Here is a 21,473-nt window from a genome sequence, read left to right on the forward strand (position 1 = left end):
ACTTCGGAATCTAGAACTCCCCGAAGCTATCAGGTTAAGCATTCCAGCTCTTTCATAGTCTAACCTGCCATCTCCACTGTGGGTTGTTAATACCCGTCAGACAGGGCTACTCATAGCTCCTACATATTTAGTGACTCTGTGCTCATGTATTTCCTCCATCTCTCTTTCCCTCCTTCACTGAAAAAAATATAATAACATCTCTTTGGAAGCTATGAAGCATGCAGGGTTTTATTGGTTCAACAAATTCTGCTGTGTGAAAGAGAGGAATGGGTTTTAGATTTGATGATTTACCTACTGTGTGCTGGTAATTTGCCATGTATTACCTGATACAATTCTCTCGATATTCCTGTGAGTTGGGTTGGATTATGTTCATATTACAGATGTGGAAACTGAGGGCAAAAGCATGTTCTCTTCTGCTATGCCATGGACCGGGTGCTAGAGGTGGGTAAGAACTAAAAAGTCTGTAGGCTGGTGTGGAATAAAATTCCTGTTGTCCAAGAACTACAGAAGTGGTGCTGCAAAGATTCTGAGAATGGTAAATTTCTCCTAGCAGGAGGATTAGGGAAGACTTCATGGAGGAGGTAGATTCCTACTGAGTAGGAAAGATGGGCAGTATTTGACAGAAGGATGTAGGAAACTAGGCCAAGAAAAGAGGGACTAGCATAGACAGAGGCACAGAGGGGAAAACGCCTTTGGTGTCAGCAGAGATCATCAGTGAATGGTCCGCTTTGGGGACAATGTTCTGGGAAATGAGGCTACAAAGATAAGCTGTAGCCTGTTCACAGATCAACTCAATGTCTGGTTAAAAGATTCATGGTCTGGGAATTCCCTGGTGGTCCAGTGGTTAAGACTTGGCGCTTCCACTGCCATGACCAGGGTTCAATCTCTGGTTGGAGAACTAAGATCCCACAAGCTGCGCAGCCAAAAATAAAAAAGGATTTATGGCCTGGTCTATAGGTACAGGAGAGCCATTAGTACATTTTGAGCAGGTGAGTTGCTAGTCAGAGCTGAGATTTAGAAAGCTTACCTTGGGCACCCAATAAATTAGAAGAGGAAACAGGAAATAATTAGCAGCTATTGCAACTGTCCAGTGCAACTGTTCTGAGGCCTGAAATAACACAGTGACAATGGGGATGGAGAAAGGGGCAATATGAGAGCAGAACCTGGGAGACAGAATTACAGAACTTGGTGACTGGCTGGACTTGGGGTGTGAGAGGGGAACTCAGAGACGATTCCAAGGTGACTGCAGAGATGATGATGGCAGTGCCTGCCAGATAGAGGAGAGTCAGAAGGGGAAACAGATTTGGGGGTGGGAAGGGCTCGTTTGGTGGTAGATGATTTGTTTTGTTTGTGGAATTTCAGGTGCTGGTGAGTAGCCTAAATCACGTCTGTGTTCAGTGCTCTTCACCACTACTATCCCCCTCCCTTCTGTCCTTCCTCTTTGTTGAACTAACTTTTGGTTGTCTTTTATAGTCAGCTGAACGTCGCCCTCTGGTGACCCTTGTTTGTCTCTGAGCCTCTGATGTACCGTCCATGCCACTGGACATGCCTGAGTCTAGTCTCCCCAGTACATGCCCTCAGACACAAATATATACCTGATATATGTGGGATGAATGTCTGGTGATTATAACTGACATTATCACAACTGAAGTTCATGTTTGCATGAAAGTTTATAGAAACACTTAGAATGGTCAGAAATGTGTGGTCATTTTCTCCCAGTCCCTCCAGGTAAAATCAGTGAGCCACTGACCCTCCATATGCTGAAAAGGTTATTAGGGAATAAATGGCAACTTTTAGTTTAATAATAAGCACAGTTGAAGGCATTAGCATATACCAAATGGGAGAGTTGGAATGACTTTTAGTTGCTTTAAATAGATAGACTGTTAGAATGGTTAAAGTAAAAAGTATATGTCAGGTGACTTCGATGCTGAGATTGACGTTCTGTGTGTATTAAGAAAAAAGACTCTTAGCATTGTACTTGGCACATAGCGCTCAATAAAGCTGGACTGTGTTATTACTGATAGAAAATTTGAAACTGTAAATAGAAAAAAAGCCATTTTTAAGGATAGAATCAACATTTGATTAATATGGAAATATATACAATGCTTTTTAAATTAATTTATTTATCTTAATTGGAGGATAATTTCTTTACAATATTGTGGTGGTTTCTGCCATACATTGACACAAATCATCCACGGGTGCACATGTGTCCCCCCAGCCTGAACTCCCCTCCCACCTCCCTCCTCACCTTATCCCTCTGGGTTGTCCCAGAGCACTAGCTTTGAGTGCTCTGCTTCATGCATCAAACTTGCACTGGTCATCTATTTTATATATGGTAATATAGATGTTTCAATGCTATTCTCTCAAATCATCCCACCCTTGCCTTCTCCCACAGAGTCCAAAAGTCTGTTCTTTACATCTGTGTCTCTTTTGCTGTCGTGCATATAGGGTCATCATTACCATCTTTCTAAATTCCATATATATGTGTCAATATACTGTACTGGTGTTTCTCTTTCTGACTTACTTCACTCTGTATAATAGGCTCCAGTTTCATCCACCTCATTAGAACTGGTTCAAATCCATTATTTTTTGTAGCTGAGTAATAGTCCATTGTGTGTATGTACCTCAACTTCCTTATCCATCGTCACCGATGGCCATCTAGGCTGCTTCCATGTCCTGGCTAACGTAAACAGTGCTGTGATGACCATTGGGGTACACATGTCTCTTTCAGTTCTGGTTTCCTCAGTTTTTATGCCCAGCAGTAGGATTGCTGGGCCATATGGCAGTTTTATTTCCGGTTTTTTGAGGAATCTCTGCACTGTTCTCCATAGTGGCTGTAAACACTCTGTTACACTCTGTTTACATTCCCACCAACAGTGTAAGAGGGTTCCCTTTTCTCCACCCCCTCTCCAGCATTTATTGTTTGTGGACTTTTTGATGGCAGTCATTCTGACTGGTGTGAGATGATACCTCATTGTGTTTTTGATTTGCATTTCTCTAATAATGAGTGATGTTGAGCATCTTTTCATGTGTTTATTAGCCATCTGTATGTCTTCTTTGGAGAAATGTCTTTTTAGTTCTTTGGCCCATTTTTTGACTGGGTTGTTCGTTTTTCTGAGCTGCATGAGCTGCTTGTATACTTTGGAGATTAATTCTTTGTCAGTTGTTTCGTTTGCTATTATTTTCTCCCATTCTGAAGCCTGTCTCTTCACCTTGCTTATAGCTTTCTTCGTTGTGCAAAAGCTTTTAAGTATAATTCAGTTCAGTTCAGTCGCTCAGTCGTGTCCGACTCTCTGCGACCCCATTAATCACAGCACGCCAGGCCTCCCTGTCCATCACCAACTCCCAATTAGGTCCCCTTTATTTATTTTTGTTTTTATTTCCATTACTCTGGGAGGTGGGTCATAGAGGATCTTGTTGTGATTTATGTCAGAGAGTGTTCTGCCTATGTTTTCTTCTAGGAGTTTTATAGTTTCTGGTCTTACATGTAGGTCTTTAATCCATTTCAATTTTATTTTTGTGTATATACAATGTTTTTAAAGTGCCATTTCGAGGTCTAAAGTCATTGTTGATGAATATAAAGATGTTTTGTTTGCTCATAAAATTATCATGACTGACACATTTGGAGAGAATCAAATTCAGAAAACTAGGAAGCGTTGTTTTTCTCTTCCAAATATTTAGTGAAAGATAAAGGGGTCTGGGGAAAAAACATTACTTCCTGACCTTCCAACAACTTTCCATTTCCTCTTTTGTTTCTCTGGACCATCAGATTTCCAGTGACCAAAGTGGAAAGGGAACTAACGTTAAGGATCTACTTTGTCCGAGGTACTAAATACAGGTAACTGCATTCAATCCTGGTGACAGTCCTGTGAGATTATTGCTGTAATTCCAGCTATGCAGATGAGGAAATTGAGGCTTAGAAAGTCTTAGTAACTTGGCCAAGTTCACAGGACTACCAGGTGCTAGAACCAGAAGTGAGACCTCTTTCAATTTGTCTCTTGCAGTAGCTTCCTGACAGTCTGTGATGGAAGAGCACACGCTCCTCCCCGCTGCCATGCCGCTTTCTTGCTGTGTGAGGCGCAGGGCGGGGGGGGCGGGGGGTTGGGGGCATTTTACGGCTACGACTTCACATGACAGTTGCTAGAACAAGTAATTCATTCAACAATATTTGACCTCTGTTTTGTTTGAAGGCAGGACCAGAGTCTTGAGTTCCTCAGTCACCACTGCTGCCTGCTACTCATTTAAAATATGTTTAAAAATAGTGTTAAATTATTGTGAATACTCAGCCCTCCTCCAAACATGGGGCATATTGTAAGAGGAACTTGACAAGAGAAGTCTATCTCCAGATTCTTATCTGGAGACTCTGGGGAAGAATCTGCTTCTCAGCTCATGCAGCTTGCTGGCGATTTCAGTTCCTTGTGGAAACAGGGCTGAGGTCCCATCCCCTTGCTGGTTGTTGGTCTGGGGGTGCTCTCTGCAGTAGATGGCGCCCTCCAGTCCTTGTTTCTCCATCTTTAAAGCCAGCAATGGTGCTGCAGGTCCTTCCGGTGCTCCTGTCGTCAGCCACAGAAAACGCTCTGCTTCTATAGGGTGTGGTTTGATTAGGCCAGCTGGAGGGAGCCCTTCCATTTCTGATAGACTTTCATTTTTAGAACGACCTTTTGGGTATTAAGCTGTACTTTGACATGTTAGCCATCTCTATCCATTGATCCTCGTTCTGCCCTTTCATTCCGCAGTCTGATTCCCTTTCTCCCTGCCCCATGGCCCTTGCACCGTTCAAGTTTTCTCTTCTCTAGATTGAAAACACTCACAGTGTTCCCTTTATTTTTTACAGGACACGTTGTAGCATAGCAGTCAGTGTACCCTCGAGTCACACATGCTGTGCTGTGCTTAGTCGCTCGGTCATGTCTGACTCTTTGCGACCCCATAGACTGTAGCCTGCCAGGCTCCTCTGTCCATGGGATTCTCCAGGCAAGATTACTGGAGTGGGTTGCCATGCCCTCCTCCAGGGGAACTTCCTGACCCAGGAATCAAACCTGGATCTCCTGCATTGCAGGCAGATTCTTTACCAGCTGAGCTACCAGGGAAGCCAGGAATCACACATAATTGGATTGAAATTCAGCTATACCACTTACTAACTGAGATATTGGACAAGTTACCTTCTCTGAACTTTGGTTTCTTTATCTATGCATACTTTATAAGATTAATTCAGAGATTAAATGAGCTAATGTATGCAAAGCTCTTAATCACTTTGTCATGTCACATTACATACAACTAATATATGTTAGCCACTATTATTCTTTCTACATTGTTACTCTTTTTCCATTTTGTTCTTTTTTTTTTTTCTGGATGTGATCTATTTTGGCAATGACATTAATAAAACATGCTGCCTGTATTACACAAGTGTCTTAAAAAAATTCAAAGTTCTTTATCCAATAATTCTCCTTTTTATAACATTTATCCCAAGGAAATAATCAGATCAAGGCAAAAACTTTTGTTCAAGAATATTTGTCATAACACAATTTATAATGGTGAAATATTGAAAGCAATCTAGGTAACTAAGAATAGGGAAATAATGAAATCAGGTACATTCGTTTGATGCTATAAGGCTGTAAAGATCACATTTTTAATGAAAGTAATGACATGGGAAATATAACATTATGTTTATTGCAAAAGTCATAATATAAAACAGAATATATAGCATGACCCTAACTGTGTTTCTGAAATTATGTCTATTTTTATTCACACACAGACAAATATTGTTAGGGAAAAGAAAGACTGAAAGGAAATCTGCTATGTGTTAATAATGAGTGGTGGGATTATAGGTGTTCTTTATTTTCCTTACTATATTTTTTGTAATAACTGTGTTACTTTTATAATCTGAAAAAAATTAATAAATTTTATTTTAAAATTACTTTATGTAGGGAGCCCAGAATAATACCTGGTAGTCCACAGCTTTGTTTGGAACCAGAAAAGTTGCAGAGTCACAGCAGTAGACCGAGAGTACCTCTGACGATCACTCAGCTGGGAACTGGCCTGAAGGCAGTGGGATTCTAGCAGGCCACCCCAGGGTCAGGATGGCAGCTCTCATTAAACTGTTGACCAGCCTCGTACAAGGCTGCCACCTTGTAAGGACACATGTTGGGCTGGGTCACATGGCACAGTCAGCTGCTGCTGACGCAGTGTGACTCTTAGCGCTGTGTTCAGTGTTATACTGCATCCGCTTGTTATGATAAGTTTTGACATCTCTGTCACATCTTATCTGCATTCTTGGCTTTGTAATCCCAGAAAGAATAAAGTTTTGGGATCTGAACCTCTAGACTCTGTTTTGTTCTAATCAGAGAAGCAAACTGATCCTTCCTGTGAGGAGCTCCAGGGCACCAGAGGGGCCTCTTGGTCAAGAGCGACATTCAGGTGGTCCTGCCCCATGCCTGGCAATGGCCCAGCCAAGCTCTGCTGTATAGTTGCAGCAAAGGCAAAAAAAGATTCTCAGGTCTTGTGCACAAATGGCTCAGAGTCAGCCTGTAGGCTTGTTTTTGTTGTACTGTTGCAGGGAACAGAATTGAGAGCGGGTAGGGCTGTGCTGTCTCCATCCACACACTAGGAGTTCACTTTCTAAAATTGTTCCCACCCTGGGGCATCATCCAGGGGCTTTTCCTCAGACCTTGTGGGATCTAGCTGTCTTGTCCTGAGAGGCCATTCTGTTTATCCAATGACTTAAAATCTGAGCATCTGAAGGATCATCTAATCTGTGAATTCAACCATTACTTACAGAGTTCAAAGCATTTATGAGACTCTGGTAAGAGCTGAGGAAATTCAGATAAATCCAGTGTCATTCATCTGGCATTTCCTAATATCTACCCTGTATGTCAGATTCTGAGCCAAAAGCTGGGGGAGGTACACAGAGAAGTGACTTCAATTTGGCAAACATCTGATTAGGACCTACTATGTTCAGGGCACTGTGCAAGGCACTGAGGAAATAGATTAATGAGACACAACCCTTATGCTTAAGGAAATTACAAGTTAAATAGTTTGGGAAGAGAGACATGGGAACCACTTAATAATAAGTGGAATGAGTGCTATTTCTATAGCAGAGCCCAGAGGAGGGAGTAATTACTTCTGAACTGGCCTGGCTACTCACTAGCTATGTGCTTTTAGTCAAGGTATTTAACCATTCCGTTCCTCAAGTAATGTATCAAATGAAGATATAATGAGTTAATTCCCATGAAGTGTCTACATGGGATTTAGCAGTCATAGATGTTATCAGTCCTTTCCCTTCTCCTCTTCTGCCGTCTCCCTCCTTCCCAAGAATGAATGGTGAGGGTTATCCTGAACCAAGGGGACAGCATGAGCTGGGTGTGATGAGGAGTAGGGCGATACAATGTCTGGGGTCTGATGAGGCTGGAATGCAAGTATTTGTGGATAATTCAACTGGGAGAGAGGCCAGAGAACCACTCTAGGTCTAGACCATGGAGGATTTTCAATACCAGACAAGGAGCGTGAGAGGGAGACAGCTGATCCATGTGTACTTTCAGAAGAGCATCATGGCAGAGTAGGGAGAGGCTGGGGAGGAGAGGGACACTACAGAAGCTGCTGCAGAATTCCAGGCAAGAGTTAAGGCCAGAACTAAGACCACTTCTCTGATTCCCTTAGTGTGGTGGGGCCTGTGGTTTTCTTGTTGTGGAAACATTAGTTTGAGTGGCAGTTTATCCCATGTAGCCCATCAATTTTAATATTCTGAGATTATGTTCAGTCTCTTGACCTCAAGGCTGATCCACCCATGCATCCCTGCCCATGTAACTGTGCTCATTGCATTGCCTACAAGATGAGCATATACTTGAGACTTCCTGTGTGTGGACACCAGTGGCTTACACAGAGCATCTGTAAAACCTGCTGAAATATAAAATAGTCTTATTGCAGGGGAACTTTTATGAAGTAAAGCCTAATATTTAAAATCACAACAATGAAAATTAATATAAAGACATATTTTCCAAAGGCTTTATAATATAAAAAGAGTTGGGATATCACAGGAGATGGAGGTAACATTTATTGAACTATGTCTAAGTATTCAGTTGGCAAAAAAAAATTCATGCAGGTTTTTCCATAACATCTTATAGGAAAACTGGACAAACTTCTTGGCCAGCCCAGTATCAGGAGTGGGATTGGATGCTTTGATATACTTGATCTTATGGAATCTCTGCAATCCTGTGATGGAGCTGTTAGGATATACACTGAAGAAATGAAGGATTAGAGGTGTAATCCCTAGGCCCAAGGTCAGGTAATTTAATAAGTATCAGATTTAGGACCAGGTTCTTAATCTCCATGAGCCTCAACTTTCTCATCTGTTTTCACTGCTTTTACTTCTTTGATCAGTTCCCCTCTATGAAACCAGCGCACTGCCCATAGTCCTGCTACTATCTTCCTTGCCTGGGGTCCCACGGTCCACCAGGTCACTGCTGTCGAGCCAGGCTCTGAGCTCCCCGGGCTGCTGCCAACCCTGCTGAGCCTCATGTGGGCTCCCATCGTCTACTTCCCTGCTTGGCCACCTTCCTTCCTTCAGCTTTTTGACTGAATGATTCAGGAAGGAAGGCTATGCTTTTTTGCTTTGTGTATGTGTGTGCTCAGTCGCTCAGTCATGTCCAACACTTTGCAACCCCATGGACTATAGCCCAACCAGGCTCCTCTGTCCATGGGAGGAATATATTATAATATTCCCAGGCAAGAATACTGGAGTGAGTTGCCATTTCCTCCTCCAGGGGATCTTCTCAACCCAGGGATTGAAGCCGTGTCTCCTGCATTGGCAGGTGGATTCATTACCATCGAGCCACCTGGGAAGCCTACTTTTTACTTTACTTTTCCCTTTTTCTTGTTTGTTTGTTTTGATTGAAGTATAACTTAAACACAGTAAAATATGCAGATCTTAAGTGTTCAACTCAATGAAACTTTATATTTGTAAATACCTATGTAATCACCCAAATTAGGTACCTCAGTACCTCAGCAAAGCATCCCTCTTGACCTTTCTCAGATACACCTACCCCAAGATTACCACTGCTCTACACTTCCACCATAGATTAGTTTTGCTTATTTAGATTTTTAAACTTGAACTAATATCAAATTTATAGAAGAGTTGCAAGAATGAAGAACTCTCCAAATCCTTCACCCAGACACAGCATGTTTGAACATTTTACCACATTTGTGTGCATTAATGTGTGTCTCTGTCTCTCTCTCTTTTCTAAAAATTGAACATTGATAGAACACTGTTGTCTAATCTACAGAGCAACTTCATATTTCTCCAGTTGTCTCAATGACATCTTTTATGACAGTTTTTCACTTTGATGTAGGATCCAATCCAGGATCATATATTGCATTTAGCTGTCATGTCTTTTTGCTTCCTTTAATCTGGAATAGCTTTTCTTATTTTTTATGACATTGATTTTTTTTTTAAGAGCACAGGACAGTTGTTTTGTATAATGACCCTCAATTTGGTTCTATCTGATTTTTCCTCATGATTTGATTTCATTAGGCACTTTCAGCAGGAATATTAAATAAGTGACATTTCTTTAATATATCACATGAAGAGACAACTGATACCGATTTACGCCATTGTCAGTGATGCTAACTTAGATCACTTGGGTGAGGTGACGTTTGCCTCCTTTACTATAAAGCTACCATTTCTCCTTTCTTTGTAATTAAGAAGTAAGCTGTGAAAAGATACTATGTGAGACTGTGAAGTGAGACTATGTAAATATCCTGTTCCTCTTCATACTTTGGCCCAATAGTTTTAACATCTATTAATGTTTCTTGCCTGAATTCACCATTATATTGCAAAATTATTTTCTTGATTAAAAAAATAATTATTACTTTTGCATTTATAATTTTCTACATTTTACTATAAGGGAGAGCTTTCCTTGCTCCCTTATTTATTTATTATTCATAAGTATAGTATATACTTAGGATTTTTTCTTGTATTTAATGAGCTATAATATATTATCATTATTCATTTTGATGCCCCAATTTTCCCTGGCTTAGCCAGTGGGAGATCCTTCAAGCTTCTATATCCTTTTGACATATCCCTGTCATTCTTTGATCACTTCCTTTCTTCTTGGCACAAATAGATGTTCTAGGCTCAAATTGTTCTTTCCCAGTTTCAACCCTGGAATCAGCCATTCCTTCAGGGAGTCTCTGTCTCTGTTTAATTCTTCTTAAACAATATTAAAAAACCAAAATCGGTACATCAAGTGACCTCATTGCTGCTGGGGTGTCATTGCTTCTAGACAATTTCATATTGGTTTAACTCAACCTCTCTGTGTGTCCATGTAGAAAACTGTTGAGTTCATACTGATATTTCTAATTCTAACCTTATATCCACAGAGTTCCTCTTGGCCCTCTCTCATTACATATTTGTGTTTTCTTTATCTACAGTGAAAACTCTGGCTCCCAAGAACATTCATATATTTCATCTGCACAGTCCTAAAATATATACAAAATACTTTCAGAACTAATACATGCATACTGCTATGGGAAAAAATGAATCCATTAAGTAGAGTAAGGGTATTTTTAACAGTTCTTTTTGTTTTTAAACAGAATTTATTTAGTCAAAGTACTGGGAAACAGTGTCAGACTTTATTTTTTGGGGCTCCAAAAATCACTGCGGATGCTGATTGCAGCCATGAAATTAAAAGATGCTTACTCCTTGGAAGGAAAGTTATGACCAGCCTAGATAGCATATTAAAAAGCAGAGACATTACTTTGCCAGCAAAGGTCCATCTAGTCAAGGCTATGGTTTTTCAAGTGGTCATGTATGGATGTGAGAGTTGGACTGTGAAGAAAGCTTATCGCTGAAGAATTGATGCTTTTGAACTGTGGTGCTGAAGAAGACTCTTGAGAATCCCTTGGACTGCAAGGAGATCCAACCAGTCCATTCTAAAGAAGATCAGTCCTGGGTGTTCATTGGAAGGACTGATGCTAAAGTTGAAACTGCAATACTTTGGCCACCTCATGCGACGAGTTGACTCACTGGAAAAGACTCTGATGCTGGGAGCGATTGGGGGAAGGAGGAGAAGGGGATGACAGAGAATGAGATGGCTGGATGGCATCACTGATTTGATGGAGGTGGGTTTGAGTGAACTCCGGGAGTTGGTGATGGACAGGGAGCCTGGCGTGCTGTGATTCTTGGGGTCACAAAGAGTCGGACATGACTGAGTGACTGAACTGAACTTAACTGGGCTTAAAAGTTACTAGGACTGGTTCTTCTTCCCCTCTTCAGAACAATTATATTATTTATTTGAAATAAATTTGCCTGTTTTTGAGCTTCATGTAGATAGTGTCTTACAATATTTACTCTTCTGTGTCTGGTGTCTTTTGTTCACCATTATTCTTGAAGATTTATCCATGTTTTGAATAGCAGTAGGGTTTTTATCCCCCCGAAGTTATAAAGTATTCTGATTATTCTATACTTTATTCATTCTATTGATGATGAATATTTGGGTAATTTTATGTTTTTATTTATTATGAATAAAGCAGCTGTGAACATTCTTATACATGTCTTTTGATGGAAGTAAGTAATCATTTATTTTGGGTACTTGAGTCTCCTGGTGTGTGTGTCTGTGTTTATTTACCTTTAGCAGATACTGCCAAACAATTTTTCAGTGCAGTTGAGTTTATATTCCTGCCACCCATGTAAGAGATTTCCAGTTGTTCCACATCCTCATCAGCATTTGGTATTGGCAGTCTTTATAAATTTCAGCCCATCTTGGCTGTTAGGGAAAGGGTTCAGTTTTTTGGAGAAGCATGCTGGCCTGAATCTGTCGATTACCTGTCTCTGAGGTTAGCTGCTCAGCTCACGTGGTTGTATCCTGTTTTCATGGGCACAAGTAACTTCCTGATGTTGCCTTTACTGAAATTCAGATGCGGTGTTGTGTTTGGCACTTTTAGTCTGTAAGGATCAGAGATACTCTCAGGTTACTTTAGGATGGGCATAAGTACTGGAAACAGGTGAAGCAAATGTCTTACAAAAGAACAACTGGAAAGTCACTTAAAACACAGGGTAGCTCAAAAATCTAGACTGTCTTGCACTGTCAGCAGTAGGATCTAGAAATCTCACATTCCAGTCACTTAGCTACTCTTCTTTAGTTTGCTCCTGTTGCTTCTGACTCTTCTGACTGTAGCTCCTCTTTATATTTACCTTTCTTGTGTCTATTTTTTCCAGCTAACGCTCCAGCTACCAACAAGACAACTTACACCGTACAACACTTTTCAGGCAGAATATTCACATTAAGCCACTTCACAGACTGTAGCCAATCTATGCCTTTACCTTCTTTATACAGGTATCCATCGATAGCCCATTCACACCAATTACACCACAAGTGCCCATAGTATCAACATAGCAACTTAGGAGAAAGGAATTTCCTTTGAGTGCACTATGGGAAAAGCAAGCATTCTGAGTGGCTGGTTGGCTAGTTTTAATTGTGTATATTATATTCTAATTAACTAGACATTTCTCAAGTCCTCTCCTTATCTGGCAGTAATTGTTGAAAAAAGGAAATGAACTGTTCATAGTGAACGTATGCCAGTCCCAACTACTTATAGTTTCCTTTTATATGTTCTCCAAATTATATATTTTATATGTTTTGGAGAGATGTCTGCAGAACAGGGTCAAACTCAAAGTGAATTCTATTCTATAGAAGTTGGGATGGGGTGTGAAAGGGTTTTAGGATGTATGAGACTCACTTGTTTGTTACCATCCCATCCTAAAGTTGAGGGAACTAAAATCCAGAGAGGTGAAGAGATTTGCCCAAGGTCCTAAGACAAGGAGGTGGCAGGGCAAGGACTCAAAATCCAGATCTTCTGGTTCCAAGCTCTTCCCACTACCCTACACTGCCTAGGGAGATATGCCCTACCTCCACACCCAAATTATTAACAGTAGAAAGGAGGTTTGAGAAAACGCAACTTTAGCTAAGGCAAGTGGTAGGATTTGAGAGAAGACAGATCTTTTAAAGGCTGAGATGATCTGGGAGACTTCCTCCAGGCAGTGAGTTTTGAACTGGGCCTTGTAAAGTTGGTAGGTTCAGAACAGTATGGAGAAGGGAGAATGGTACAAATAATGGTGCAAAAGAGGGAAAACAGAGATTTTCCAGGGACAGAGAAGAGACTTGTGTTGCTGGGTTAGTGGGTTTATGTAGGAAAGGAGTGAGAGATCAAGTGTGGTAGGAAGTTGGAGGCTTTGAGACCATGACAACTTAAAAAATTTCTTTTTAAATCAGATCATGACAGGACGGCGAGAAGAAAGCTTGAGAGGCAGCTCTCAAAAGCTTCCAAGTTGGAGTGGAAAGGACTGAACTAAGATGGTAGCAGCTAAAAAAATCAAGACATGGAGAAAGCAGAATTAACAGGCTCTTGAGACAGAGTAGGAGAGAGATAAAGCAGTCAAAAGGCTGTTAGTCACTTGAGAGTTTGAGCCTTAATGCCTAGGGCAGTCTGGTACCAGAGGAAGAGAGGCAAGATGTGTAGTGGGTAAAGCTCACAGGCTTTGGATCAAGGCTCACCTGGTAAATAGCCCAGTGTGACTTATTTAACTTCTCTGAGTGTGTTTGCTGACCTGTTAGAAGATTGATCCCCACTTCTAAGAGTAGCTGGGAGGATGCAGCTTTGCGAGTAAAGGGAAATTCCATAATATCACGTCTGGCATCCAGGCACTTAACAAATTTTAGCTCTCTTCCTACCCACCCCAACCTCTTCATTTGAAAATGAAGTAGGACCTAGTTTAAGGTTCATTTTCTTAGGTGTCAGTCAGTCAGTTCAGTCCTTCAGTCGTGTCCGACTCGTGATCCCATGGACTGCAGCACCCCAGGCTTCCCTGTCCATCACCAACTCCCAGAGCTTGCTCAAACTCAAGTCCATCAAGATGGTGATGCCATACAACCATCTCATCCTTTGTCGTCCCCTTCTCCTCCTGCCTTCAATATTTCCCAGCACCAGGGTCTTGTCCAATGAGTCAGTTCTTTGCATTAGGTGGCCTATTCTTAGGTATAGGTTGTGCAAAAGGAGGGGGAATGGATACATGTTTATGTATGGCTGAGTCCCTTGGCTGTTCACCTGAAACTATCACAACATTGTTGGTCGGCTGTATCCTGATACAAAACAAAAAGTTCAAAAGAAAAAAAAAAGTAAATCTATTTAAAAAACGAAAGAAAAATAGGCTTTGCAGGGTGAATGCGTTCTTCCTTCCCTGGATTTTGAGGTGGACGACAAGCTGAGACCTCTGGGCCCAGAGGTCTCATTTTTTTGGCCTCCTTTGACATCTAGGCTTCAGTCAAAAGTTGACGCCCCCACAAAGGGAGTCAGAGGGGTCTTTGTAAGGGTAGGTGCTTCCAGAAACAAGCAACCGCGCTGCTGCTCCGTTGTCACCAAGGACCTCCTTTGAAGCTTTTCCTGAGCCTAGTGGTAAAACGCCTTTGACAGACAGGACTGCAGTTTGCTGTAAAACATGCCCAGCCTCCCAGTCTGCTTTTCTAACAGGTTTGGAAATTCTGGTTTGTCTCCCTTGAGTTCTACGCAGGTGGCAGCTGGGTTGCTGCTGCTACTGCTAAGTCACTTCAGTCGTGTCCGACTCTGTGCGACCCCATAGACGGCAGCCCACCAGGCTCCCCTGTCCCTGGGATTCTCCAGGCAAGAACACTGGAGTGGGTTGCCATTTCCTTCTCCAATGTGTTAAAGTAAAAGTGAAGTCGCTCAGTCCTGTCCGACTCATAGAGATCCCATGGACTGCAGCCCACCAGGCTCCTCCATCCATGGGATTTTCTAGGCAAGAGTACTGGAGTGGCTGGCAGCTGGGTTAGGGCAAAATTTAGTAAAGGCTCCGCTGAGGCGCCCATTCCCTTCCCTGTTAACCCGTTAATCGCAGCCGGCGCGAGGCTGCCGTTCTGGAGCTGCTTGCCAGTCTGTTCTTTCTCCGGACCGGGCGGCGCTGGCCGTCCTAGGACGAGCGGTGAGGCTGCGAGCCGCGGCCCTACCGCCCCAGCTCTCCTTGCGCAGAGTACCCTACGGAGTGGACGCCCCGCCCGCCCGCCGTCACGTGCGTCCACACGTGCGCCTTGTTGCCATGGCATCGGCCGGCGCCCAGGCCCATTGGCGTGAGGCAGAACCAATCAGTAGGCCCGTCACGCGGCTGCGCCCCAGATGGCCTCCGAGCTGCCCCCTCGCCGTTGGGAAGTCCCCGCGCTGAGGATGGCCCCTGGATCGTGACGGAGACCAGCCTCGGGGGTGGTCTGGCCTCTGCCTGGTTTTCCTCATTGGAATCTCAGTGCTTCTTTCCCTTCGTCCTGGTCGCACCCCGCCCTACTCTGATTTCCCTGATCAAAGTGTGCGGAGTGGAACAACCTGGTGGCCTTCCCCGCGAAGTGATATCTTCCACAAATCTTTGTTGCCATTTTACAGCCGTGTCCCCTGAGAAAAAGCCATGGAACAGCCCTTGATCGAGGTAAATCTAGATCTATCAGAGGTAGATACTCATACCCAGGCAGATGTTTGAGCCTTGTAAATCTGGGATCTCCCAGCATAAGATCCCTTGATAATTGACACAGGGTTGCCAGATTTGAGAACATGCCATGTGGCACTAGGAAGGGTTTAGACAGTTAACAGTACAGAAAGGTTGAAGGAGAATGAGCACAGAATCCAGCACCTCCACCAGCTGTAAGACTCTGATCAGTTACTTCACCTCTCTGAACCCCAATTATCTCATTTGTAAAGCCGTTGTAACAAAAGGATTTTAGATTTGGTTTCAGTTTAAATGAAATAATATAGGCAAAGCAGTTAGCCAGGTTCTTGGCCATTAGCACTCAATAAGGGCCAGTCAGCAGTTTTTAGAAATGGTACAAGTGTGACGGTGGAAACTAAAGCACTCATATTCAACATCTGGCAAATATTTTCACAGTCATCTAGTTTTTACTTATGCTTTTAGTTATTCCTTTACTTAGCACATTAATGTTTCGGCATCTACTGGTAGGGGGTGTCCACTACCAGTCAGTTCTTGCCCCAGGTCATCCCTGTCCAACTGTATTTAGTGGGATCCCACCCAGGGGGAGTTGTGGCCTCCTTCATGAGAACTGATGGAATCCAGCTCCACAGGAGGGATCCTAGGAGATCTTGTCCCCATGGCAGTTGAGGCTTTGGAAATTGTTTTCTGCAGTTCTGCCTCCTCAGGCTGAGTTGCCTGAGCAGAGCAGACCCCTCCAGTGTTTGGACCGAGTGACGGGACAACTTTGCATAAACTCCTCTGTCCCCCACTCCTCACTGTTGGGGGGGGGGTGCCCCCTGAATCTTGAAGTCCCCAACTAGCAAGCTGAAACCCACCCTGGAAAAGTCCTGTGCTCTTGACTGCCTCCCTCATCACTCCTGTCTATTCTTCTAATACCTTTCCCTTCCTGCCTTCATGGTGCATCTCAGTGTCTTTCTGCCTTTGGACTGCCATCTCCACTCCACTACACACACTGTTTTGGGGTCATCTCACATCTCTGGGCCCACTGTCTTTGCCTGGGCCCCTTCATGCCATGTGCTTGGGCTATGTGGCAGACGCATTACTGGGCAGGCACCCTGCTGGATCTGTGAGAGACAGAGGTGCTTAAAACATGCGCGGTTCATAAGTAAACATCATGTGGTAAGGGCCATGGTGCATGGTGCTGTGGGAGTAGCCAGGGTGGAGCAGCTGGCTCTACTTTGAGAAGTCAGAGAAGGCTTTACCAGGAGGTAATGTGGCACTAGTGGTAAGGAACCCGCCTGCCGATGCAGAAGACCTAAGAGACACAGGTTCAATCCCTGGATTGGGAAGATCCCCTGGAGAAGGAAATGGCAACCCACTCCAGTATTCTTGTCTGGGAAATCCCATGGACAAAGGAGCCTGGCAGACTACAGTCCATGGGGTTGCAAACAGTCGGACAGGGCTGAGCATGCAGGCACAATGTAAACAATCATAAAGGATTTTGCTAGATGGAGAGCAGGAGAAAGGGAAGTCGAGTCAATGAGAATAGCACGCGTAAAAGTCTGAAATCATGTGATATTCTTACAGAAAATGTAGCTGGTGTAAATGGGCAAAGGAACATGTTACTTGGGGTTGAGAGTTCATGAGCAGCAAGGGGGAAGAGTGAGGCCAGAGAGGTAAACGGGCCTACTTGTGAGGACCTTGTAAGCCATACCATGCACTTTAGACTGCCCTTCCAATGCTGAAATCCTGTGGAGGGTTTTCTATAGGGGCGTGACAAGTGCAGGGTTGTATGTAAGGAAGATGAGACTCATGACTGTCGGGAGATGGACTATGTCATTTGTCCTTTAGCAATTCTGTCAGGCAGATGGGAGGATACTCTTTTCTACCTCGTACTCCTGAGAACGCTGAGGCTCCAGGGGCTAAATACCTTGCTGAAGGTCTGAGAGCCAGAAAGCAGAGGACTTAGCATTCACCTGGTTCTGACCCTGAATCTCTTTCTCCTGGGCACACTGCCAGTGTTAACAGAGTCTTCTAGAAAGCTGGGCGGTGGGTAGATGCTGACAGAGGCAATGTGAGGCAAATGGTCATTGACACAATCTTGTTGAAGGAGTGTAGCACTGGGATTTTGTGGCCTGTGGTGTTCAGTCTCCTGACCTCTGTGCCAATGCGCAGACAACAAGAAACAGCAGGAAACTATGAGCTTCAGGCACTACATTGCCTTGACAAAATCCATTCATCACTGTCTCGCTCATTAATTCACAGCAGCATCTGCTGCCTGATGCTGGCGTTTGTCAGTGACTTGTTTCTGAAAGCCCCTGGTCTTCAAGGCTGGTCAGCTCTGCAGCCCACAGCCCCAGGGTGAGCCCTGGCAGTAAGAGGCAGGCCCTTTCTGTCTGCATTTATAAAATGAAATAACTTCATTAAAAAAAAAATAAAGGTAGTGTAACCTGGCAGTATAGAACATGAGCTTGGAGATAGACAAACCTGCCTTTTCGTTCTATGGCTGCCACTTAGCAAGCTAAGAAGTTATGAATATATATGAACCTCAGTTCTCTTCTCTCTGAAATGAGCAAAGTCAAACCTACCCAAAAGATTACTGTTATGAGTAAGGTGAGATAGTGTTTATAAAGTGTCTTGGCATGACACCTGGCACATATGAGTCCTCAGTGTATGGTGGCTTTAATTTCAAACATTTAAAGAATGTTTGAAAAATAGAGAATTAGAAGAAAAAAAATCTTATAATCTTACCACCATGATACAACTACCTTTATAATTTGGTTAATTATTTCCTTCAGATTTTTTTATCTCTACTACTTCAGAACATGTCAGATTTTATAGCTTATTTATTTTATAGCCAAGAGCCTTTTTTTTTGCTCCTTTGTGGTGAGAACTGCATTATATTTATTTTTCTTATTTTTACTAGATAATTTTTCTGATTATTAAAATTGTGTATAAAATTTAAAGAGCATAGAAAAAGGCAAAGGGAAAACCATACTCATCGGTTCAGTTCAGTTCAGCTGCTCAGTTGTGTCCAACTCTGTGACCCCATGGACCACAGCACGCCAGGCCTCCCTGTCCATCACCAACTCCTGGAGTTTACCCAAGCTCATGTCCGTTGAGTCAGTGATGCCATCCAAACATCTCATCCTCTGTCGTCCCCTTCTCCCACCTTCAATCTTTCCCAGCATCAGGGTCTTTTCAAATAAGTCAGCTCTTCGCATCAGGTGGCCAAAGTATTGGAGTTTCATCTTCAACATCAGTCCTTCCAATGAACACTCAGGACTGATCTCCTTTAGGATGGACTAGTTGGATCTCCTTGCAGTCCAAGGGACTCTCAAGAGTCTTCTCCAACACCACCGTTCAAAAGCATCAGTTCTTCAGTGCTCTGCTTTCTTTATAGTCCAACTCTCACATCCATACATGACTACTGGAAAAACCATAGCCTTGATGAGATGGACCTTTGTTGGCAAAGTAATGTCTCTGCTTTTTAATATGCTGTCTAGGTTGGTCATAGCTTTCCTTCCAAGGATCAAGCATCTTTTAATTTCATGGCTGCAGTCACCATCTGCAGTGATTTTGGAGCCCCCAAAAATAAAGTCAGCCACTGTTTCCCTATCTATTTCCCATGAAGTGATGGAACTGGATACCATGATCTTAGTTTTCTGAATGTTGAGCTTTAAGCCAACTTTTTCACTCTCCTCTTTCACTTTCATCCAGAGGCTCTTTAGCTCTTCTTCACTTTCTGCCATAATGGTGGTGTCATCTGCATATCTGAGGTTATTGATATTTCTCCCGTCAATCTTGATTCCATCTTGTGCTTAATACAGCCCAGTGTTTCTCATGACGTACTCTGCATATAAGTTAAATAAGCAGGGTGACAATAAACAGCCTTGACGTACTTTTTTCCCAATTTGGAACCAGTCTGTTGTTCCATGTCCAGTTCTAACTGTTGCTTCCTGACCTGCATACACATTTCTCAGGAGGCAAGTCAGGTGGTCAGGTATTCCCATCTCTTTCAGAATTTTCCACAGTTTATTGTGATCCACATGGTCAAAGGCTTTGGCATAGTCATACTCATAATGGCCCCCCTTATCCTTATTCTTATCCTTACCCTTATCCTTAACCCAGAGGCTATCACTATTAAATTTTTGGAATAACTCCTTCCAGTCTTTTATTCATGTTTTATTATAGAGTTGAGATCATATTACATATATGATTTTTATGTGGTTTTTCAGTTCATAGGATATCACACGTATTTTCCTTTATTGTAAGCATCATTTTCCAAGGCTCCATAATAATTTCCAAGTCATCATATGGCTCTACTGTAACTTACATAGAATTCTCCTATTGTTAGACATCTAAGTTTGTTCCTAATTCTTCAGTCTAAGTAGCTTCTTTTGACAAAACCAAGGGAACCAGCCTCAGTATGACCAGGAAGCATATGATGAACTTGTGCTGTGTGTATGGCCTGAGTGAGGCCTAGAGGGACCCCTCAGATAAATCAGATACAGAGCCTGTCTCAAAGGAGCTCAGAGACTAGTCACCCTAGAAATATTTAATATCCAGGTACTTCTTTGCCAGACAATGTCAAGGAATCCAACTAAACATGGGTAGCCCTCTTCCCTGAGGAAACTAAGATCCTGGACCCATAAGTTTTACAAATAAAAAAGCCTGAGAAGCCTGGCTGCCCCTTCTCACTTGAAGTGAAGTGAAAGTTGCTCAGTCATGACCAACTCTTTGCCACTCCATGGTCTTAGTCCATGGACTTCTCCAGGCCAGAATACTGGAGTGGGTAGCCTTTCCCTTCTTCAGGTGATCTTCCCAACCCAGGGATCAAACCTAGGTCTCCTGCATTGCAGGCGGATTCTTTATCAGCTGAGCCACGAGGCCTGCCATACTCAAATGTCTTTTGAGCCTGTTACCTTGACTGTCAGGGGCCTGTGCTAGTTACCCTTGAATATCACTGAAAAGTGATTTTTCACTGGGAAAGAGTAACAGCGCCAGGAGAGTGTGAGAATGAGGGAATCAGAGAGGCTCTAGTCTTAATTTAGACACACACACACACTTCCACTGGCACCTGATGCAAGTTATATTTCCTCTTCCTAAGCCCATTTTCTCCACGTCATGTGAAAGATTGGACTAGGTGATCTCCAGGGCTCTTCCAGTTGACATTCCATAAGTACCTGAAGCCCTTTTTCTTGCCAGGAGCTAAAGTAAGCATCACAGTAAAGGTCACAGGATCTTCTCCAGAGTGTAGAGTTCCTTTTAATTAGTACCTGGGGGACAATTTATGCTCTTATTTTCCCAGTCACTTCCTTCTGGTAGCATTTGGGACATGCAGAGACTGAGAGGCAAGAAATAGCTCTCACTGGGTGCAGCACTGGATTCAGAACCCCAAATGATTGTCTCTTAGGTATTTGTTCTTTAGGTACTTTGTTCTTTCATTCATTTTCTCTGAGCCCCAGACCTCATACAGTCCATCTGTGTAGTCGTGTAGAGGGGAATGAGACATAGCGCTGTCTTTAAGACACACACAGGCTAGTGAGGAAATGGGAAAAAATGTAAAAGAAGACAAGATGATTGCTGCAGTGGGGATATGTATAAATTGCCTAATGGAAGGAGTGCTTCAGTCAGCTAGAAGCAGTAGCAAGGGAGTGTCTGGATGCTTTGAAATTTTAAAGGATGAAAAGAAGTTTTCGAGGTAGGCAGTTCAGGAGAGGGCATGCAGAGCAGAGGAGCAGCATGTGTAAAGGCCCGGAGGTGTGAGAGGACATGTGTTTAGAGAACTGCAGGTGGTTTGTGTGGCTGGAAGGTAAAAGGGAGAGTGAGCAGATGGGCAGAAGTCAAACGTTTTCCCTTGGGCAAGTGTGTTTCCACTGAATTCTTTGCTCATTTTATTCCAGGCCAGAGTGATGGACTTTTTAGCTCAGTTTTCCAAAACTGTCATTTGTATTGCCTTATATTTTCATTTTTTTTTTTACAGTAACACATGCTC

General features: G+C 43.0%; 1 protein-coding gene across 5 annotated transcripts in view; it reads left to right on the forward strand.

Annotated features, from left to right (window-relative positions):
* Positions 1-21,473, forward strand: part of SERGEF (secretion regulating guanine nucleotide exchange factor) — a 244,212-nt gene that overhangs the window by 131,024 nt on the left and 91,715 nt on the right. The window lies entirely within an intron of this gene.

The sequence above is a fragment of the Moschus berezovskii genome, chromosome 14 (genome assembly GCF_049115385.1).
Source record: "Moschus berezovskii isolate FMDL1 chromosome 14, NW_MosBer_1.0, whole genome shotgun sequence".
Lineage (NCBI taxonomy): Eukaryota > Metazoa > Chordata > Mammalia > Artiodactyla > Moschidae > Moschus > Moschus berezovskii.